We start from the raw sequence: 21,829 nt of genomic DNA, 5'->3' as shown, positions 1-21,829 counted from the left end.
CAGAAACGGAACAGGCTGGGACGACCCTCTTCCTAATGAATTGCAGCCAAAGTGGGAGCATTGGAAAGTGGATCTTGTGAACTTAGAAAGAATCAGTCTACCCCGCTGTTATGTGCCTGCAAGCTTTGGAAAGGTCAACAAAAGGGAACTTCATCACTTCTCTGATGCTAGCAACAGTGGATACGGCCAGTGTTCTTATTTAAGACTTATGAATGAAGATGGAAACATCCATTGTACCCTGGTCATAGGAAAATCCAGAGTTGCTCCCACTAAGGTCCAGACTATTCCCAGGCTTGAACTTACAGTAGCCGTCATCTCAGTTGCCATGAGCAATATGCTTAAACAGGAGCTGGAATATGCAGATGTAGAGGAGCACTTCTGGACTGACTCAAAGGTGGTTTTGGGATATATAAACAATGAAGCACGGCGCTTTCATACGTTTGTGGCAAATAGAGTGCAAAAGATACATCTTAGCACTACTCCTCAACAGTGGAGATACGTTCCCACTAATGAAAACCCTGCTGACCATGCATCAAGAGGCTTAAGTGCTGGCGAGATTCTCTCATCCAATTGGTTGATTGGGCCAAAATTTTTATGGAAGAAGGATATACCTCTTGTTGCAGATATTGATACAGCGCTAACGATTGGAGATCCTGAAGTGAGACAGGTTCAAGTACTGAGTGCAGAAACAACAGAAGTTAGCCTCTCAGACCGCTTGTCAAAGCTGTCTTCATGGTCGAGAGCTGTTCAAGCTGTGGCTCAGCTCATTCGCAGAGCAAAAGGGAATAAGTCCAGCTGTCACAGTACAGTAGCTGAACAAGAAGATGCTAAACGCGTCATCATTAAGGACCTGCAAAGAAACGTCTATCCAGAGGATATCAAGGTATTAAGAAAGGGGGCCCGGCTGTCACCTAGTAGCAAGCTGTATCGTCTTGATGCCTTCCTAGATCAAGAAGGAGTACTCAAGGTGGGAGGAAGACTTTGCAATGCACCTCTACCCAGCTTGGTCATACACCCAGTGATCATCCCCAAAGATCACCACATCACAAAGCTGATCATATCTCAATGTCATGAGAATGTCAAGCATCAAGGAAAGGGTCTCACAAGTAATGAAATCAGATCGCAAGGCTACTGGATTCCAGGAATGAATAGAGCAGTAGCATCCCATTTGCATTACTGTGTGACCTGTCGGAAGCTCAGGAGACCCACAGAGGAACAAAGAATGGCCGATCTCCCATCAGAGCGTACACATCCATCTCCACCATTCTCATACTGTGGTATGGACTGCTTCGGTCCCTTTGTCACCAAACAGGGTCGGAAAGAACATAAAAGGTACGGCCTCCTCTTCACATGTTTTAGCTCCAGGGCTATTCATATTGAAATGCTAAATGACATGTCTACAGATGCCCTCATGAATGGCCTTCGCTGTTTCATTGCATTACGAGGAGCAGTACGTCAAATCAGATGTGACAGAGGCACAAACTTTGTAGGAGCCAAGAATGAGCTAAGGAATGCACTAAAGGAAATTGATGCAGATCGTCTGTCTGTGTTCCTGGCTGAGAAGCAGTGCGACTTTGTCCTGAATACGCCCCATTCAAGTCATGTAGGTGGGGTATGGGAGAGACAAATCAGAACAGTAAGGAGTGTTCTTCGCTCAGCGCTCTCACTCTCTTCTGAAAGACTGAATGATGCATCACTGCGGACATTCTTGTACGAAGCTATGGCGATTGTGAACAGTAGACCACTCTCAGTTGACAATCTTAATGACCCCAACAGCCTTGCACCTCTCACCCCCAATAACCTGCTTACCATGAAGTCTGTTCCAGCATTACCACCACCAGGCACATTCATCAGAGAAGACATCTATGCAAAGAAAAGGTGGCGTCATGTTCAGTACCTTGCCGAGCAGTTTTGGAGCCGGTGGTGTAAGGAGTATCTGTCGAACATTGCCATCAGGCAGTGCTGGCACTCAGCAAAGAGAAACTTGCAAGTAGGAGATATTGTCATGGAAAAGACTGATCTGCCCAGAAATGAGTGGCGGTTGGCCAGAGTTGCAGAGACTACTACAGATAAAGACGGACTTGTAAGAAGAGTTAAGATATGCCTTGGTGACCGAAAACTGGAAAGGGATGGTCGTCGAATCAATTCAATTCAATTCAATTCAAGTTTATTTGTATAGCGCTTTTTACAATAGACATTGTCTCAAAGCAGCTTTACAGAACATAAACACAGAGCAGAAGGTAAACATAATTAATGATAAAGGAATTAACGAATAATAAAAGAAATAAGAATTAACAGAATAAAAATTCTAGATTATTATTAGATGTATATAGTTCACAGTGTGTATGTATTTATTCCCCTATGAGCAAGTCTGAGATGACTCAGGCAGCAGTGGCAAGGAAAAACTCCCTTAAATTGGTAAAGGAAGAAACCTTGAGAGGAACCGGACTCAAGGGGGAACCCATCCTCATATGGGTGACACTGGGGGTGTGATTGTAATATACAATCAGTTAAATGTGGTATTGGTGTGAGGTTCAAGGACTTCTGATCTCCTGAGTACCACAGAGTCTAACTGGAGATGTCTCAGATGAGTCGGCCTCGGCTCAGTGGACGTCCAAAGGCTTCGTCCCACAGAGGACGTTGGGAGCTGGTACAGTGTTTGGATGCCTCGGGATGGGTACAAAGAGAGAAGCAGTGGAAAGGGATTAACATATCTGCTGTTCATAAAAATGTGCTGGTCTGATGTACTGGTGCATGATATTATGGGATGTATTATGTGTACGCCTGACTAAAGAGATGAGTTTTTAATCTATATTTAAACTGGGAAAGTGTGTCTGCGCCCCGAACACTATCAGGAAGACTATTCCAAAGTTTGGGAGCTAAATAAGAAAATGCTCTACCACCTTTAGTAGACTTAGATATTCTGGGAACTACCAGAAGCCCTGAGTTTTGTGATCTCAGAGAGCGTGAAGGATTGTAACGTGTTAGAAGACTAGTTAGATACATGGGAGCTAAACCATTAAGAGCCTTGTACGTAAGTAGCAGCAGTTTGTAGTCAATTCTATACTTAACAGGTAGCCAGTGTAGAGATGATAAAATTGGGGTTATATGGTCATACTTTCTTGTCCTAGTGAGAACTCTGGCAGCTGCATTTTGGACTAACTGTAACCTATTTATTAAAGATGCAGGACAACCACCTAGTAATGCATTACAATAGTCCAGTCTAGAGGTCATGAATGCATGAACTAGCTTCTCAGCATCAGATACAGACAGGATGTTTCTCAGCTTGGCAATGTTTCTAAGGTGGAAGAAGGCTGTTTTGGTAGTATGGGCGATATGATTTTTAAAAGACAAGTTACTGTCTAATATAACACCGAGGTCTTTCACTGTCGAGCTACTAGTAACAGTACATCCCTCTAAATGGGAGTTAAGTTGTGAGAGTTTATGTGCACTGGTTTTTGGACCTATGAGTAGTATTTCTGTCTTATCGGAGTTTAACAATAGAAAGTTGCAGCTCATCCAGTCTTTTATCTCTCTAAGGCACTGAGTTAATTTGGACACTGTGGCTATTTCATCTGGTTTTGATGAGATATATAACTGTGTGTCATCAGCATAACAATGGAAACTAATCCCATGTCTTCTAATAATGTTCCCTAATGGAAGCATGTATATAGAGAAAAGCAGAGGTCCTAGAACTGATCCTTGAGGGACCCCAACGGGTAGTAAACTGGAGGATTCACCATTTAATTCTACAAAATGGTATCGGTCAGACAGGTAAGACAGTAGGGAATCAACAGGCTGTCCATCATTGAACGCCCAGTCCAGAAGCTGATCCTGTTGCTAGAGACCGTCTAGCTGCTTCCAAGAGCAATGAAGTGTATCCTTTTCATCATACTACTTAAATTTGTTTACTTTAGTATAGACACTTTTGTCCATTTTTCTGTAATTGTTGAAAATCATTTGTGATTTATATTCCTCAATGTCATACAATTCACTCATGATTTGGTGGGAGTGTAAATGACCATTAAATTCCTCAACCATCGAAGTGGTTCTTCACCTCCATCTACATGGTTTGAAGACAAATATTCAGTTGAATATTGAGAAAAGACCAGAAAAAGAGGACTCCTTATTTTTGTATTATCAGTTTTGTTCCGCCTATATTTTATGCTGACATTGTGGATTTATTTGTTTTATTTATTATGCGAGTTTCTTTTCACATACTTTTATTTTGAAGTTCCAGAAAAGAAGTTTAGCGGCGCTCTTTGTATATGGGGGCGGTAACGCATTCTGAGCGGCAAGCGCCATTTTGAGTTACTAAAACTGATTAAAGAAAACTTTAGCGTGCTCACTGTAAATATATATTTGTAAAGATATTGTTCTACCTCTTAGCTCCTGGCTGATGAAGGGCACAAGGTACAGCTTTAATTTTTTATATGATAAACTTTGAGACTTGAAATGTTTATTTTATCAGTTATAAGCTAAAGCTATTTGCTAATGTTTAACGGGACGTTAACATGGTTAGGATTTCAGTCATCAACACTTAAATTATTATTGTTATGCAAAGTGTGATTAAGTCTGATTTCAATTTAAAACGTTATATTTTTCATACATGTTTATGGTGTATAACACATTGTATGACATGTAAGGATGTTTTTATTAGTTTATAGGTTTCATGTATATGTGTATACACAGATTGCATTCATTTTGATTGCTGTTTATTTGTCTTATTCAGCTCTTACGGTGTTTTAAACATCAAAAATAAATTATATAAACATCAGTATCCAAGAGTAAAGTGCATCTGTTCAGCAGGGGATGCTACAGACAGTGTTTTTATTCCATAGGACTGGGGTTATCTCTTTTATACTCCGTAGCAGGTCGAATTTGGCCCAAGGTTCAGATCCTGAATTAAAGTTCTTTAGTCCTCTCCTTCAGCAGCTACTCATGCAAATAGCAATTGGTCACCTTTCATTTCTCTACGCTGCAGATACTCAGCTGTCCGTTATCACCTCTTTTGTTTGTGGTGGCGAATGAACCATTGGCAGCTGCAATATGAGGTGAGACTGCTATATCAAAGATGTACAAAGAGGGCTCTCTGAACATTTTTGTGTGTGTGTATAATATGTTTCTGTATCTGTCAGACCACTTACTCAGTATTTCAAAAGTTTACATTTATGGCATATGCTCTTATCCAGAGCCGCATACATTTTATCTTATGTATTAATATATTTATTATTGTATATATTGTGTATATATTGTAATGTATTTATTATAGCAGAACAACAAACTTTAAAACTGACATTAAAACTGTTCAGTTAGGTAGAACATTTGCATTATTATTACCTCACCAACTCTTTTACTGACTGAGTGACTTTCTAAATGAATGAATGAATGAATGAATGACGACTGTCCAATAGCCGTATACTAACAACAGCGCCACCTGCTGAATAGAATAGGAACTGTTCTGTTTAACAGCTCGACACCTAAGTTTAAAAACAGCGCATAGCGGAATGAACGTGTAAAATAGGCGCTAACGGACATACAGGTTTATTGCACTTTATTTATGGTGTAAAACGTTTTCAATCCTCAAAAGACCAGGGACTTTTGACAGTACATGAGGGGCTTAAGCCCCCGAAGCCCCACCATCACAACACCACTGAGTCTTTGTCACATCAGAAAGATTCATTACATTCCACTGGTCTCAGTTTAACATTACATGTGTCACTTGTTATTAAAATTATTTGAATAAATAAAAAAGGTGAATAAATGAAACCTACCTAAATCACCTGTTTGTTGACAGAGGATGAGTTCAGTCAGCACTAAAGGTAGAGAGAGAAACAGACATTAGTTAAGGTTCATTTAGAGCTAAAACACTTGTTGGTGTGCAGTTATTATGATGATAATAAAATAATGAACAGCAGTGTGGTGTGATGTGGTGTGATGTGGCCCACTATGAAGGAGGTTTACTGTAGATTATTGTATTAATTCTTGTACTGTTTGATTCCTGTTTGCTTAAACCCCAAACAGATACTGTATATTAAATACAGCATCCAATCTGTTCTGTTGTTAAACCCAGTGCCATGGCTATTAATTTAAATATCATTCATTTAGAAACTGACACTTGATTTCCTCTTTGCTTGGCACAGTCTCCTCCCACATTGTACATCTACAAGATCAACTGTCTTCTCTTCACAGAGTGCAGAAAAGATCTCCAAAGAAATGTAGAATAAAGTACACATTTTAAAATCCTAAACAAATACAGTGTATGAATGTATAACAGCAGTTAAAATAATCAGCTGTAATGTTCTGCACATGTGAGAGACACCAGGATACAATTACTGAAAACAGTGTTTGTTTAATGACTATTTAATATTTTACAAATAATATCACTTGGCTCAAAGCTAAACAATCCACAAAAAGCTGAATTTAATTTCACTCTAAATTAAATATCAAACCTTATCTATAGAGGCATTAAATAATCACACAGAAGATGAAATTAGGTTTGTTCAAACAATCATTTGGTTAAAACAAAACTTAATTCACCACTAATGAAAACTCACAGAAAACATTTACTCACAGAACATCACACAGAGTGGACGGAGCTCCATCATGTCCAACTGATGACTGTCTGACTGACTGAACCACAAGTATCTGTGTTAATGCCTCGACACTTCCTGTACTCTTAAACACTTCACACTTCAGAGAGAGAGAGAGAGAGAGAGAGAGAGAGAGAGAGAGAGAGAGAGAGAGTTCAAATGTAAATTCATGCTCTTGAGTCAAGACCATTATTAAGGTTCATTATTTGCAACAAATTATTACAAATAAAATATACAGTATTAACTCATAATGTGCATTATAGTAATAGAGCATGAAGAATCTCTCCACATAGCTAAATACAGATGAGTCCAAAAATGTTGAAAGAGGAAGTGCACAGAGTAGAGAGAGAGAGAGAGAGAGAGAGAGAGAGAGAGAGAGAGAGCTGTTGTGGTTTCTGTACAAGGGACTAAAAAGTCTTGGGTTTGATAACATTAATAAGAGCAAATAAGTAAGTCAGGGCTCTCAAGTTTTGAAGGCAGGCAAGTGTGACATCTCAAACCCCCCCACAATAATGGGGGAGTTGTTGTGTTTGGTAAGGATCACTGACCGCAGTTTAACCAAATACAAAGTATTTGTTTAATTTCTATTTATTCATTTGTGTGTGCGTGTGCGTGTGTGTGCGCGTGTGTCTATGTGTGTGTGTGTGTGTGTGTGCGCGTGGGCGTGTGTGTGTGTGTGTGAGAGAGAGAGAGAGAGAGAGAGAGAGAGAGAGAGAGAGAGAGAGAGAGAGAGAGAGATGTCTTTATTTATGTGTTATTTATGTGTTATTGTTATGTGTTTATTGTAAGTGTTTGTTGCCTTTTTGGACTCCTTTATTGTTTGTAATGTTGCTCCCATTTAAAACAGTTCAGCTCAAGCCCTGACATTTTTAGGGTCATGATTGAGGTCAATGTCCCGTCCAGAGACAAGCTGTTTTGTGTTTTTGTTCAAACCGACCATCAAAAATCTACTCTCCCTACATCTACCCTCTCTACTGAAAATTATTTTTTTCATTGGTTGTTGCATTAACTCTTACCCAGATAGTGCTATTTTCTTATTGGCTATTGTGTAGCCTCTTTTTTTTGATTGGCTGATAAGTTTCAGGATCGACTAAGAACTGAGACGCGCTTGATTCCTGCCCAGTTCCATAGAGACAGTGGTGCGGACTGATACATTTGAGCCACTGCAGCTTATTAAATATATGATAAATAGTCAAAAAGTTTTTCTGATTGAGAAATACGATGTGTGGTGGGAGAGCGTGACAAAAGACAGTAGTGCGTGACTGTCACTCTCAATGTGTGACACTTGACAGCCCTGATGTAAGTGAACAGAAAAAAAAACTTGGTGTGCTGTGTGTGTTTTTACAGATAATCAGTTTTACTGTTAGAGCTGTTAGTCCAGGGCCTGAAATGAGACGTAAGTTATAAACTTTCTCTAAGGGGCAAATATATAGTTTCATGGTCAAAAGCTTTGAATGTTGTTGTCTATGTGTTAAATCTGTCAATTTTTTATGAGACAGGAAACAGGTGAGTGAACCCACATGTATTTTTTAATAAGCTCAAGCTTCATCATAATTCAAGGCAGAGGTCAAAGTGCAGGAAGTCAAGATCAAGTTATTGGACTTGTTCCTGATTAATTCTGGTTTTATTGAGTACGGGTAGTGTTTTAGTGATTGTTTCCGAAAAACAAACACACACACACACACACACACACACACACACACACACACACACACACACACACACACTATTGGCTATTAGCGATCTGCAAAATGCTCACCCCAACAGACTGTTTATCATCGCCGGAGATTTTAATCATGCACATCTCAAATCAGTGCTCCCTAAATTGCATCAGTATGTGGACTTTGCAACAAGAGGGGAAAACATGCTGTTTCTTGTTTACACAAACATTCCTGGCGCTTATCGTGCAGAGCCCCGCCCCCACTTTGGCTACTTAGACCACATCTCTGTTATGCTAATTTCAGCATACAGACCACGTGTCAGATGCACTAAACTGGTTCTAAAGCAGGTGAAAACCTGGTCAGCAGGAGCCATCTCTGCTCTGCAGGACTGCTTTGAGTGCACTGAGATGTCTTCACTGACATCTTCAACATTTCCATGAGCAGCACTGTTTTTCCTATGTGCATCAAGACAACCACCATCGTTCCCATCCCAAAGAAGTTTACAGTGTCATGCCTCGATGACCATCATAACTAACGAACTAACACCCATTGTATTGAAGGACAGCTGCGAAAATCATTGGAGTCTCTCTTCCCTCTCTCATGGACATTTACACCATACAGTACATGTAGACTACATTCGCAAAGCCAACAGCTTTGTGGATGACCCCACACACCCCTCACACACTCTTCACTGTCCTGCTGTCTGTATCGAAGCATTCAGGCCCTCACAATCAGACTGTGGAACAGTTTCTTTCCACAAGCCAGCAGACTCCTCAATAACTGAACTGAACTGTGCTGAGCAAAACACACACACATGCACAATAAACTGTATGGACTGCAATGACTTCCAATATACATCCATGTCTACAGCACCACTATATAAAACTGCTTACATGCTGTTTTACACACTGTTTTTGCTCTTTGCACATGATTTTCCACATTTCAGTTGATTGCTGTTTTGCAATCTCATGTAACTGCTGCTATAATACTAATGTTCATTCCAGTATTTCTGCACATGCAATGTTGATTGGACATACAGTACTGGTCGGCCCTGTTTTTGTGTATTGTCTTTGTGTATTGTTTTTGGTGAAACGTCTTATTTATTTATTTATTTATTTTGTTTGCACTATTTTTTGTCCTGCACTGTCTTTTTGTCTTGTCTTATTCTATTTGCACCAGGTTGCACAGATGCACTCTGTGTGGCTAGGACTACTTACTTAAGTCCTTAGCTCTGTCTTTGTTTTATGTAGCACCATGGTCCTGGAGAAATGTTGTCTCATTTCACTGTGTACTGCTATATATATATTATATATATATTATATATTATATATAACAGCTATATATGGTTGAAATGACAATAAAAGCAGGTTTTGCATTTTAATTTGAAGTTTTGCTTTACTGAGAATGTGAATGACAGCACCTCCTCATTTCTCACTGGTTAAAACCACAATGCTCATCTCGAACAGAAACCAAACCACAATAATGTTTCATACTTTAAGGGCCTCACTAGACGCTTTTCACAGGGGTTTCACATTTCACCGTTTTCTAGATTTAACTCAACATACATAGATTTGATCAATAATTTTGTCTAAAGTTTTTCATTTGAAGAAATAAACTTTTTAAATGCAAATTTGGCATTCTATCGCAAATTTTGTGAGTTGACTGGCGTGCTAATTTGTAGTTTGTGTGGTTTTCAAATAAGACTACTAAGTAAAGCAGGTAGGTGAACTGTGGACATAAACTGTATTGGGAAGGTGCACATCTTCAGGATATACAGATGAGATTATCTACGGCAGTAGGAGGTGAGTCATAATGCAGAAAGCTAGAAGGAGCAGAGCGATCGTAGAACATCAACAGCAGGGTGAGTGGAGTTACAGCAGTAAAAGTGTGTTAGGATCAGTAGCAGGACTGTATTTACAGCTCAACAGACAAGAACAGATTATTAGGTAGGACAGAAGCATATTGTGCCTTTTGTATAATTTAAAGCGTCATATTCAAAAAAAAAGTTTTTTTTTTAAATTAGAGTCATTTATAAAAATGTTCATAATTTAGTATCTGCACATTTGAGCTCAACTGTACTGTGTGTCCTAGTGGCTCTGCACGGTACTGCAAGCAAAAAAATGCAATGCCATGAATGTGGATTTATTAAGGTATGAGAGGCCGTTTAGACCATAATACACACTTCCTCACAAACGTTCTGTAATAACCTTGCACACATACAACATAAGTCATACTCTCACACACTATCATACCCTCACATGCATACAGTCATACACACACACTATCATTTCCTTGCATGTGTGACAAGTGCAATATCTTTTAGGTTTGGTTTTTATTTTGATGGGTGGATTTCGGGTCCGAAGACACGCTCACTTCTGCTGAGCTGCACGTTGACACTGAGCACACCTGTGCCACGTAATTAGTGCAGCGTGTTAGTGGCTTTATAAAAAGCACATTTGAGTGGGGCTCTTTAATTTCTCTTCCGTGTGCATCCTGTGTGGGCAGAAAAGGTCTTTTGGCTATATTTTCCTGTTGCTTTCCCCTGGTGAGTCGCCTTTATTTTTCAGTCGCATAGCGGGTTCTTTTTGGCAAGGGGGAAACTTTTTGAAATGTTTTTTTGTTTGTTTTTCAGGTGCGGCCAAAGAGCGCTAGCTGCTGTTTTGTTACGGCTATTTCATTAGTTGCTGTTCTGCTTACTGCTGTTTTATTTTGTTTGTTTATGTATATATCTTTCCTGTAGTGTTAAGGGATTTTATGGGACACATGATGGGATGTTACCCCCTTGTGGTTAGGCAGGGGTTGTGGAAAAGCTAACAGATTAATAAATGCTATGCTTGGATAACACACGCTGGACATACGGCTCTCTGTTTATTGGTCATTAGTTAAGTCAGAACCACTTAACTCTACATTTCCGAGTTGTTATAAACTTGACTCATTATTGTATGGTGGCCGAGAAGTGCAAAACAAATGAACAAATCCGAAAACAACAATTCAGACAACCCAGAAACGGTAGGTATAGTTTGCGAATGGAAACTTAGCGATCATCGGACAAGACACCTGTCATTCACCTGTATATCTTGAATGACAGGTCTCTTGTACAATGATCAGTAGTTTTGTAGTCAAGACCAAGACTTTGAAGAGTCGAGGCCAAGACTGAGTCAAGACCAAGACCAGTGCAAGTCCCCACACTGCATGAAACACTTATGATAAAATGTGGATTATGCATACGACTGGCACTTCTCTCATGTGTGGGGGTGTGTAAGAGGGAAGTTTTGTTAAAATAATCAAAAGGCATCTTTTTCTTCTATAAGCATATAAATGCGATCAAACACTTAAGAGCTGAAATTAACTTAACCATTTATTCAGAACTCCTTTTCCATGGTTTGCCATCCACCTAACACAATGCAGGTGTTTCAGCCATAAAATAACAAAAATTGTAATTGGGAAAACCTTAAACATTGACATTATATGCCAAACCTGAATAAACCGCAGTGGCAAAACACTCCTAATAAGCTCACCACCAAGGATAAACATAAACTAGTTAACGAGAAAAAAAAATCAAATATGATCAATGGGAAATTTGTTTAAAGTAGCATTTGGTTACATTTAAGAAAAATTAGAGCTTGCAACATTTTTTGACCCAAAGGTGCATGATTGGGTCTCATTATAATGCCCCTCTACGAAAAACCCTCTCCACTGGTGCAGAGGAGGCAGGGACCGACAGCACCTTCATGGCCCGATTGTGGAGTTGAGGGTATCTGTCATGGCTTTTTGCCCAGAAGGAGAAGCATTGTCAGTGTCAGTATCTGTATCATGGATCGCATCAAAGTATTTGCTTATCTGTGCTTCAATACTTGAATCCTGGGTTGTTGAGCTGTGCTTCTTATGAGCCTTGTAGCGGGACAGAAGGCGCGAGAATTTGACTGGTGGCGAATCCCAGGGTGGATCCACATTCATGGCCTCTGAGTCAGTTGCTTCTCCTTCACCTTATTTTCTCCACCTCTGAGATCAAAGTGTCTGAGAAGCAAAAACATAATAAATTGGTTAGATGTAAAGAGATAGAATGTCTGCACATATCAGAGAGTCACATTTATACCTTTAGGACAAATTTAAAAATAATTTAAGAATGATTTTTAGACAAATGAGCATTGTGTGTTAATATAAACTTAAGTACAGGGTCTATGTTCCAGTGCAGACTCAGAGGTCAGTCTGAGGTAGGAATATGGCAGGTTAGTAAGATTAGTCAGATTTAGTAAGAAGTTACTAAAATTATTCTAGTATGACCAGTATATTTATTTAGGTCAGATATAGTTCTACTGTAATACATCTAACTGTTGCCTTGCTTTTTTACTTACATAGTCAAGTACTAGACTTTGATTTATATCTACAGGTGACCATGACAGGCAGTTAGTCAGTTTGTGTCAGGTGACACGAGGTAAAAAACGGACCCAACTGCAGGATAGCTAAAATAAAACAGGATTTATTAACTAAAAAAAACACGACATGAAGACACGACAAAACAACCAGACATGAAGACAATAGGATTCTGCGCTGCACAAGGCAACGCGGCTCAACTAAATAATGCTGATAATCATGACACATGAGGGACAGGTGTGCAGAGGCTGGGAGGAAAAAAGACAAGGGCGGGGCAGACATGTGAATACCAAACATAAACAAAAATGCACATGGCCAAAATCCGGGCAGAGTCCTGACAGTAGGCACACAGCGGCGCAGCCAGAGAGGGCCGAGCGACGTCCACAGGCGAACAGGAGGGCCGAGCGACGTCCACAGGCGAACAGGAGGGCCAAGCGACGTCCACAGGCGAACAGGAGGGCCGAGCGACGTCCACAGGCGAACAGGAGGGCCGAGCGACGTCCACAGGCGAACAGGAGGGCCGAGCGACGTCCACAGGCGAACAGGAGGGCCGAGCGACGTCCACAGGCGAACAGAAGGGCCGAGCGACGTCCACAGGCGAACAGGAGGGCCGAGCGACGTCCACAGGCGAACAGGAGGGCCGAGCGACGTCCACAGGCGAACAGGAGGGCCGAGCGACGTCCACAGGCGAACAGGAGGGCCGAGCGACGTCCACAGGCGAACAGGAGGGCCGAGCGACGTCCACAGGCGAACAGGAGGGCCGAGCGACGTCCACAGGTGAACAGGAGGGCCGAGCGCAGCCCCGACCCAACTCTCAGGAACCAGGAAAAGGGGAGGGAGGGCGGGGAGAAAAAAAATCCTCCACAAAACAGAAAAGTCGACAAAAAATTAATAAATAAAAATATTCATGGGGCAAAACACGGGCCTGCAACACCCCCCACGGACAGGAAGTGGGGCGGTGTCACAGGACACCGAAAAAAAAAAAAAAACTTGGGCTGGTGACATGGCTCACAAACAGGAAGTGAGGCGGTGCCCCCTGCGAAGAAACCGGAAGCGGAACGGCGTCCCTCACCGGAAAAATGCGAACCGATGTCACCAACACCGCGAAGTCCAGGGGAAAAAAAAAATCCAATAACAAAAAAATGCTCGCAATCGGCCGGTCCAAGCTCAGCTATCCTGCTAGGTCCTGGTCTGGCGGAATCCTTCTGTCAGGTGACACGAGGTAAAAAACGGACCCAACTGCAGGATAGCTAAAATAAAACAGGATTTATTAACTAAAAAAAACACGACATGAAGACACGACAAAACAACCAGACATGAAGACAATAGGATTCTGCGCTGCACAAGGCAACGCGGCTCAACTAAATAATGCTGATAATCATGACACATGAGGGACAGGGGTGCAGAGGCTGGGAGGAAAAAAGACAAGGGCGTAAATACCAAACATAAACAAAAAGGCACATGGCCAAAATCCGGGCAGAGTCCTGACAGTTTATTTTATGACAAAAATAAACTGTTAAAAATGAAAACCCCATGAATTAAACTTTAAGGCCTTTCAAGGACTACTATTTAAAAAATGTATGACATTTTAAGATTTGCAAATTACAAGACTATTGTTTTCACTGGATAAGAATTTACTGTATATTAACCTGTTAGTGTCTTCAGTTCATCTCTGAGTTTCTTCACTGCTGTTGCATTTCCCCCATTGTTAACATCAAGATCCACCCAACTTAAGCCAAACTGTGGATCCAGCATGGTAGCTAAGAAGTACACATTGTGGCTAAAAGGTTCCTCTCTTCCTCTCTCTTTGGCCATGTTTGTTTTGGTAAAGATTCCAGAGAATCTTTTCACCAGAGACTGACGGAGGGCCTTAACTAATGGCCGGCACTGCATTCTGTTATCCTCCATCTTGAGGAGGTGTGTATTCAAGTCCAGGAAAGTTGGAACCACCATGCTGATGGTAACTGATTTATCCCCTTCTGTCTGGTCTGTTGCCTCAGAGAATGGAGCAAGAACCACACTAAGTTCCTTCAGCTGGTTCCTGACGGCCTGTACTTGTTTGAACGTGCTGTTCCAGCGAGTGGTGTTTCCTGCTGGAATGGTCTTAATAGAGTCAAACATAGCCTCAAACTTTTCTTTAAATTGTGAGCTGCTATGTAACAGCATTGTGAACCGTGATGTTTTGGCTATGGTGCGGGAAATGGCCCTTACCTCCTTCATGCCGTTACTCAATAACCCTTACCTCACTAACTGCAGAGAGTGGGCAAATCAGGAAATACGTTCACCTAATGGCCATGGTAATTCTGTCTTCCACTAAATTCATGTCCTCCCACAAGTGTTCATCATCTAGATTCTCCTCCTCACTCTCACTGTCATCAGACTGTCATTGTGGCATGTGAACTTTGAAAGCGCATCTCATATTAGCAGCATTGTCTGTGATGACATAACTTATCTTCTGACGTATACCATATTCCTCTGTGATCTCCTCAAAGGCAGAAGCAATTCGCTCCCCACTATGTCTGCCTGTAAAAGGCCTACAGTCCAGCAAGTACGATTCGAGTGCATAGGAATCTGAATCCTTCAATTTGTTGCACACATGGGCAGTCATTCCAAGGAAGGAGCGCAGCCTGCGATCAGACCAGAGATCAGTTGTTAAAGAAACAGATGACTGGGTCTCCAGCTTCTTTAAAACAGTTTCCTTGACAGTCTTTACCAACACTGGTATCTGTTTCTCAGAAATTGTTCTTCTATAGATTGGTGTGTACTTATTGTCCATAATCTCAAGAAAGTGTTTAAAATGTCCATTTTCCACAAGTGACAGAGGCAGACAACACCCAATTATCAAATCTTGGATAATGGCTTTACTGACGGCTTGTTGTCTTGGTGAATGTAGGCTGTACACCTGCACTTTCTGTGTAAACGACAACGCTATAGTTGGCTGTGTGACATCTGTCTGTTGCCCTGCCTTGTACTCCAAGAACCTAAAAATTCAGGGAGGAACTGGTAAGATATTTGGTGATATGAACAATAATCACATTAAAAGAGTAATCTTAAAAATAAAAAAGTATCAAAACTAAATAAAATTGTTAAATCATATCACATATAAAACACACAACACAATACATGCACAGCAAAGGCATTATGGAAACTAATTTTTTACACAAGTTACCCAAGGATATAATTGAAATGGTATTATATGGTCAAACCAGTTTATTCTCTTACCTTGAGACTAAAAATAACATCATCTTTAAGGTGATTAAACTTTTATTAGCCAAGTCTCTTTTGGTGAGCCTGAGGTAGGGATGGGTGACAAATCTATATATCACGATATATCTTATAGATGATATAAAGTAAAGAAATATAGTGTACATTGATATAACTTAACACTATTCTGTCAATTAAGTTTGTTTGTGGACAGCAAGCCACCACACTCCTGTTAAAAACTGAAGCTAAAACGCCTCGATCGCCCCCAGGTGGTCGGTCCCAATAACGCTCATAATCCCCACCCCCTTCTGCCCTTGCACATTTTAAAACTCAAAGTTCCATAAAAATGCTAATCTCCATGAGATATTAATCTAGACAGTATTTTTGCATTATATTTTTGATCAGTTTGTTTTAAACAAATATCTCACATTTGACTATGGGGAGGGAGGGGTGAACTTGAGTTTTGGTATAGCAAAATTTACTATCATTACAGCAAAATCTAAAAACTAAAAACATTTAAAATTTGACACGAGTCAAGCTCTTGGTCGGAAGTTTATTGTCCAATCACAGTAATGATGTTAACAAATTATTTCGTGATATGCCCTCAGTTTTGGTCTTGACCGGTCTTGAAATTGAGATTGTATGCATGTGAGGGAAAGATGGTACAGTATGTGTGAGAGTATGATTGTATGCATGCGAGGGAATGATAGTGTGTGTGTGAAAGTATGATTGTGTACGTGCGAAGGTATGATAGTCAGTATGTGAGAGGATGATTGTATGCGTGTCAGGGTATGATAGGGTGTGTGTGAGTATGATTGTTTGCATGCGATGGAATGATTGCAGTTATTGCCTCAAAATAATCTGCATCAAAATATTAAATTATGGGTTCCATCATTTTTATCGAATCCAGATTCATTGCTTTTCAAGTTTTTTCAGCCACATTTGTGGGTTTTCTTTCTTTAATGGAAGGGTACCAACAATCTTCTCCCCATCTGTACAAATAGGGATTTGTGTTCATAAAGCCACAAGGTTAGTAAAGTCTGTTACTGATGTAGGTGAGAAGGTGAGGAGACCTGGGCCCGTACCCCTAAAGATTCTGAGAATCCTCTCCGAGAGCTCCTAACTTAACCTAAAAATTCCTTGCCATTAGTTTTAGCTTAGAAGTGATTCCAGAACATTTTCAGTGAACTCTGAGCAAGGAATGGATGGAAAATCCTATCTTAGTGAGGAGGTGTGGTTGACCCCGTTGCTAGGTATGACTCATCATTTCAAAAGCCGTGATTGGTTGATCCTACAAGTTTGATGAAAATGAACTTTTGGTGATAATGAGCAAAGGATGTACCCTCAAATCAATAAACATAATTATACACTCTAATCTTATGCAGACTGTAATTGTAAATAATATTTCACATTCAAGAAAATATCTGGAAAATGAATAGTAAGCTGTAGGGGTTATAGCCTAACATTAGAATCTAAAATATGTGAAAACTTAAGCTCATTACACCCTGTTCAAATAATGATTCGTGTCTTATTTGCTCATATTAATATCCTAGCTGGCATATTTTGTACTTTCACTCCCATATGGATCCCATTGAAAACAAGATGGCCTATCTCAAGATGGCCTATCTCCTTAATGAAGCAGAAATTACAACGTTACAACTCAGTGTGGTCTTAACGAGGGTAACACGGCTCAGCTTTTATCAATGTCTGTGATTACTTTCTTCTCGGTGTAATAGAGTTGTGGCGTCGAGTTGGTGAAGTAATTGCACCTCTAAGGAGATCCACCACAAACATGATTCCTGCACGATCCAATCTGGAGTGTCTCAATAATTCCCTGTCATCCAGTGTTTGCAGGACATCTCTCCTGTCTCCTCTGTTGGCCATTTTGTGCAGCTGCTTAGGGGAACTCCTAAGCCACTAAAAGACCTCTTCCCTGCTCTTAGCAGATCTCGCCTTAGGAGCCCTTTTAAGCGCTAGGAATCTTGAGGAATAGCTTATATATTAACTGGGATTTTCGTGTCACTTTTAGGGGAAATTCTAAGAAAACGTCATGACTGTGAGAATTTTCTTAGAATTTGACGCTAGGGGCCACTTTTTGCACAAAAATTCTTTAGGGATACGGGCCCTGGGGTGCAGTCAGTGTTTACATTCATCCCAAAGTTGTTCAATAAGGTTAGACCTCTATAGCAGGAGATCTTTCACTCCAAACCATGTAAAGACTATATTTATGTAGCTGGCTTTGTCATATATTATATAGCTGGCTTTGTTATCATGCTGGAACAGGTTTTAGACTCCTGGTTGAAGTGAACGAAAAATTTAATGCTGCCATATTTAAAGATATCCAACTTTGTGCTACCTATTCAGGGAAGAATCACATATAGCGGGAGACGGCAGGGATTCCAATACTTTTGGCCACACAGAGTGCATAGGGACATTTTCAGACTTTTAAGATATTTATTTTAAGTGTTAATATTTGGATGATTATTTCAATCAAATATGGACACAAAACTATTTTGTTACTCATAGCTACATATAATGGTTAATCAGTCACACAAAAGTAATCTAAGTAAATATAGATTCAATGTGACTGGGATGATATTTCAATGTATATAAATGAGGGTGCAAATGAACATATTCTAGTAACTTTAATGGTATTAGCAATGTTGAATTTTAAGCAGTGGGCAGTGATTCAGATGGAACTGTTAAAATCACTAAAACATATTTACTTTTATAATGATTGAATTATGCTTATTTTATAGACATAGTAATGTTTTTAACAACCTTTACATTTTACTCTGCTAATTACTTACCAATCATCCAGAAATTCAAGGCTTTCCTTTCCGGATGTAACACTGATGTTTATCGGCATCCTTGGGATATTCTCTCTCTAAAAGAAACTTTCTAAGTTCCTTAACCATGTAAAAATCCATTGTGAACAGATATCACTTGTAGATTATGAAGTTATTAGTGAATGCTGGTGAAATTGGAGAAACCCATGTGATCAGCATGTAGGATACATGGGGAGATCGGAGAAGTCCCTTTAAAAAGGAAAAAAATATATATATATTATAAAATAAAAGTGCATAATAACCTGCAAAAAATAAACTTGAGAAAAAATGCAATATTAACTAAAAAGAAATAAAATTAAAAAAAAAACAATAAAGAGACAAAAAAGTGCAAGCTGTCTGTGTAAAATGGGGTGGGGGGGGGGGGGGTTGACATTCCTGTTGAAATGAGACCCAAATCTTTTTCAGGATGTAATACAGAGCGGGTTAGGCATCACCAGAGTGAATATGGAGAACAATAACGAATTCCAGTATTTTATTCAGCACTTTATTACCGAATAAAGTTATTTGGAAAACACACACACACACACACACACACACACACACACACACACACACACACACACACACAATTAACAGTCTAAGCATCCGCATCTGACTACAACATTTTATTAGCCTTAATTAATAAATAACTTTCAGGATAGTTAAAAAAAAGCAGTCATGAAAATAGAGAATGCAAAAGTATCTGAATAGCTTTTTTTAAGTACTGTAAATGAGTTTTTAGTTCATGGCGCATGCAACTGTTTCTTTGCAGCACGACGGCACTGTTCTACACGCACGTTCAAGGTAACGTGCACGGCGCTAGGCGCGTTCTCGCAACAACGTTTAATAAACAGTGGACGTTTGCATCTGTTTGTGTAGCGAACTTCTCTAGACGATCTATTTTAAGCTGTATTTCAGCAACAGCGCCCTCTATGGTCACAACATACGAAGGTCAGAATCACACCGGCAAGTGCCGTTCTGTGTAAATGATACGGATTAACACCTGTGTGTAGTCACTGTGCAAACATATTTAAAGGATAGTTTTCTACCTCTTAGCTCCTGGCTGATGAAGGGCACAAGGAACAGTTTTAATTTTATATGATGAGATAAATTTTGAGAGACTTTTGAAGTGTTTATTTTGTCGATATAACCTGAATCTATTTGCTAATGTTTAATGGGTTAGAATATCAGGGTTAGAATTTCAGTAATCGGCACTTAATTTGCTTTTGTTGTTATACAAAGTGAGACAGCGATGCTGTTGTGGTGGTGTTAAAATAATTAGTTTTATTAAGTCTTATTTCAATCTGAAATGTGATGCTTTACCTTTATGGTGTAAAACACTTTGTATGGCACTTAAATCTGTTTTTATTAGTTTACAGGTTTCGTATGGATATAAATATATACACACAAACTGCAGTCATGTCTAATTACTGTTCATTTGTTTGTCTTTTATTCAGCTCTTACGGTGTTTTAATCAAATAAAATATATAAACATCAGTTAATGAGAGTAGAGTGCATCTGTTCAGCTGGGAATACTACAGTCTGTTTACAAAGGGGTGAAACTGGTGAGCATGTAAATCATGTCTGATCATGAAGGAAGGACAGAACATAAGAGCTGTTGCTGTCTGAAAAAATAATGTTTATTGATGCAAATTTCATACATTACACACAATTAACACTTAAGCTTTAAAATACATAATGTACTGGTTAAAAAGTCTGAAATTTTTAAGAAATAAAATGAATTAAAATATTCAACAATGGTGCTTAAAATATTTTGAAATAGGCCATTATATATTTAGAATTAAAATACAATACAAATATTTAATATGAATGTACTTAAACATTTTGTATACTACTTATAGTCTGAGATAATACAGGCAACAAAAGTCCCAAAAGCAGAATAATAAACAGGTACAATCATAAAATACATATCATCATCATATATACCATAATTTAAAAAAAATCCATAATTAAACAGCTAAAGTCAATTGTTATTATTCCACATTCTGGAAATCAGTCTTTGAACCAAGTAATCAATAAAAATTAATCAAAAAGTAATCATTTAAAAAGCACAGTGTCAGCTCAATACACAACCAATACTGCATGAATGGGTTTTAAAGCTAAAATCAAATTACTTTTACAATTTCATTCATAAGAAATAAATTAGTAAATAAACAAAAAATGCATATATATATAAAATTACATTTTTTGCAAAATAATAAAATAAATAAATTTACAAAAATATATATTTTTTTAATAAACTGTAATACTACTACCACCACTAATACTAATAATATTAGAATAGTAACCAATTAACACATTGAATTACCAGTTAGTTATACTGGGTTATATGGAATAAATGTTAACCTGGCAACTTAGTTTAAATGTGATCAAGCCATATTCCATCCAACATGTGTGGATGAATATATTCAGAAGCTGTTCTTCCAGGATTATTCAAATGATGACTTTATAAAATGATTGGATTTTTAAAAAATGCAAAAAGCTTTCCAGACACTACACGGTAAAAATTAGATTTCCCATTTTTCTTTTCTTTGAATGTTTCAACAATTCCTGGTTTGACAGTTTTCCTCATGGCCCTACAAAAGGATGGCATTTTTACATAATTAATATAAATGTATTCATTAATTAAATTAGTTATTCATGATAATTACTATTCAATGTGATTTGTCAATCATTTTAAAATTGTTTTAAAAAAGTTCCATAAATACTTTATGTACTCATGTGTATATAACAAGAGATCATCCTGTACATTGTTTTATCCTGGTTTCTAGACAGTCAGGTCAAGAACTCAACATTGTAAGCCACACTTTTGTTTTCCTTTAAACAACCCAATTCTTACCTCAGAACACCATGAGTGTAATCTATTCCCTGATGTGGGTCAATTGTAATTAGCTAAAAACAGTGCATGTCTTTCATTTGCATTTCACACATAACCCCTTCATTTATTATTATTCACTATCTGTAATTGTGTCCTTTTGTCTCAATCTCCAACACAATGTTTGCATTGCATACCCACAAATTCCTGTTTTGCTTTTCCTCTTACCCATCGTCAGTACTACCTCACTGAGAAATGAATCTGAGAAGCCACATAAATATATATGAGCTATTTTGCATTGACCATTTATAGATATTTGTGGGTGGGAAAAGA

At 39.0% G+C, this 21,829-nt stretch overlaps 2 protein-coding genes and 1 long non-coding RNA gene across 3 annotated transcripts in view; 2 read left to right on the top strand and 1 right to left on the bottom strand.

The window, feature by feature from the left end:
- The window catches only part of LOC113645368 (titin-like), a 1,056,738-nt gene that overhangs the window by 395,190 nt on the left and 639,719 nt on the right, over positions 1-21,829 (top strand). The window lies entirely within an intron of this gene.
- LOC113643804 (immunoglobulin superfamily member 1-like) overlaps positions 1-21,829 on the bottom strand; it is a 789,004-nt gene that overhangs the window by 204,440 nt on the left and 562,735 nt on the right. The window lies entirely within an intron of this gene.
- On the top strand, positions 10,489-11,100 carry LOC125145591. The gene is made up of 2 exons (XR_007143991.1): positions 10,489-10,799; positions 10,887-11,100. It is a non-coding gene; the product is annotated as an uncharacterized LOC125145591 (long non-coding RNA).

This window comes from Tachysurus fulvidraco, chromosome 1 (assembly GCF_022655615.1).
Source record: "Tachysurus fulvidraco isolate hzauxx_2018 chromosome 1, HZAU_PFXX_2.0, whole genome shotgun sequence".
Lineage (NCBI taxonomy): Eukaryota > Metazoa > Chordata > Actinopteri > Siluriformes > Bagridae > Tachysurus > Tachysurus fulvidraco.
The sequence above is the reverse complement of the archived record's forward strand: the minus strand, read 5'-3'. Positions and strand labels throughout refer to the sequence as shown.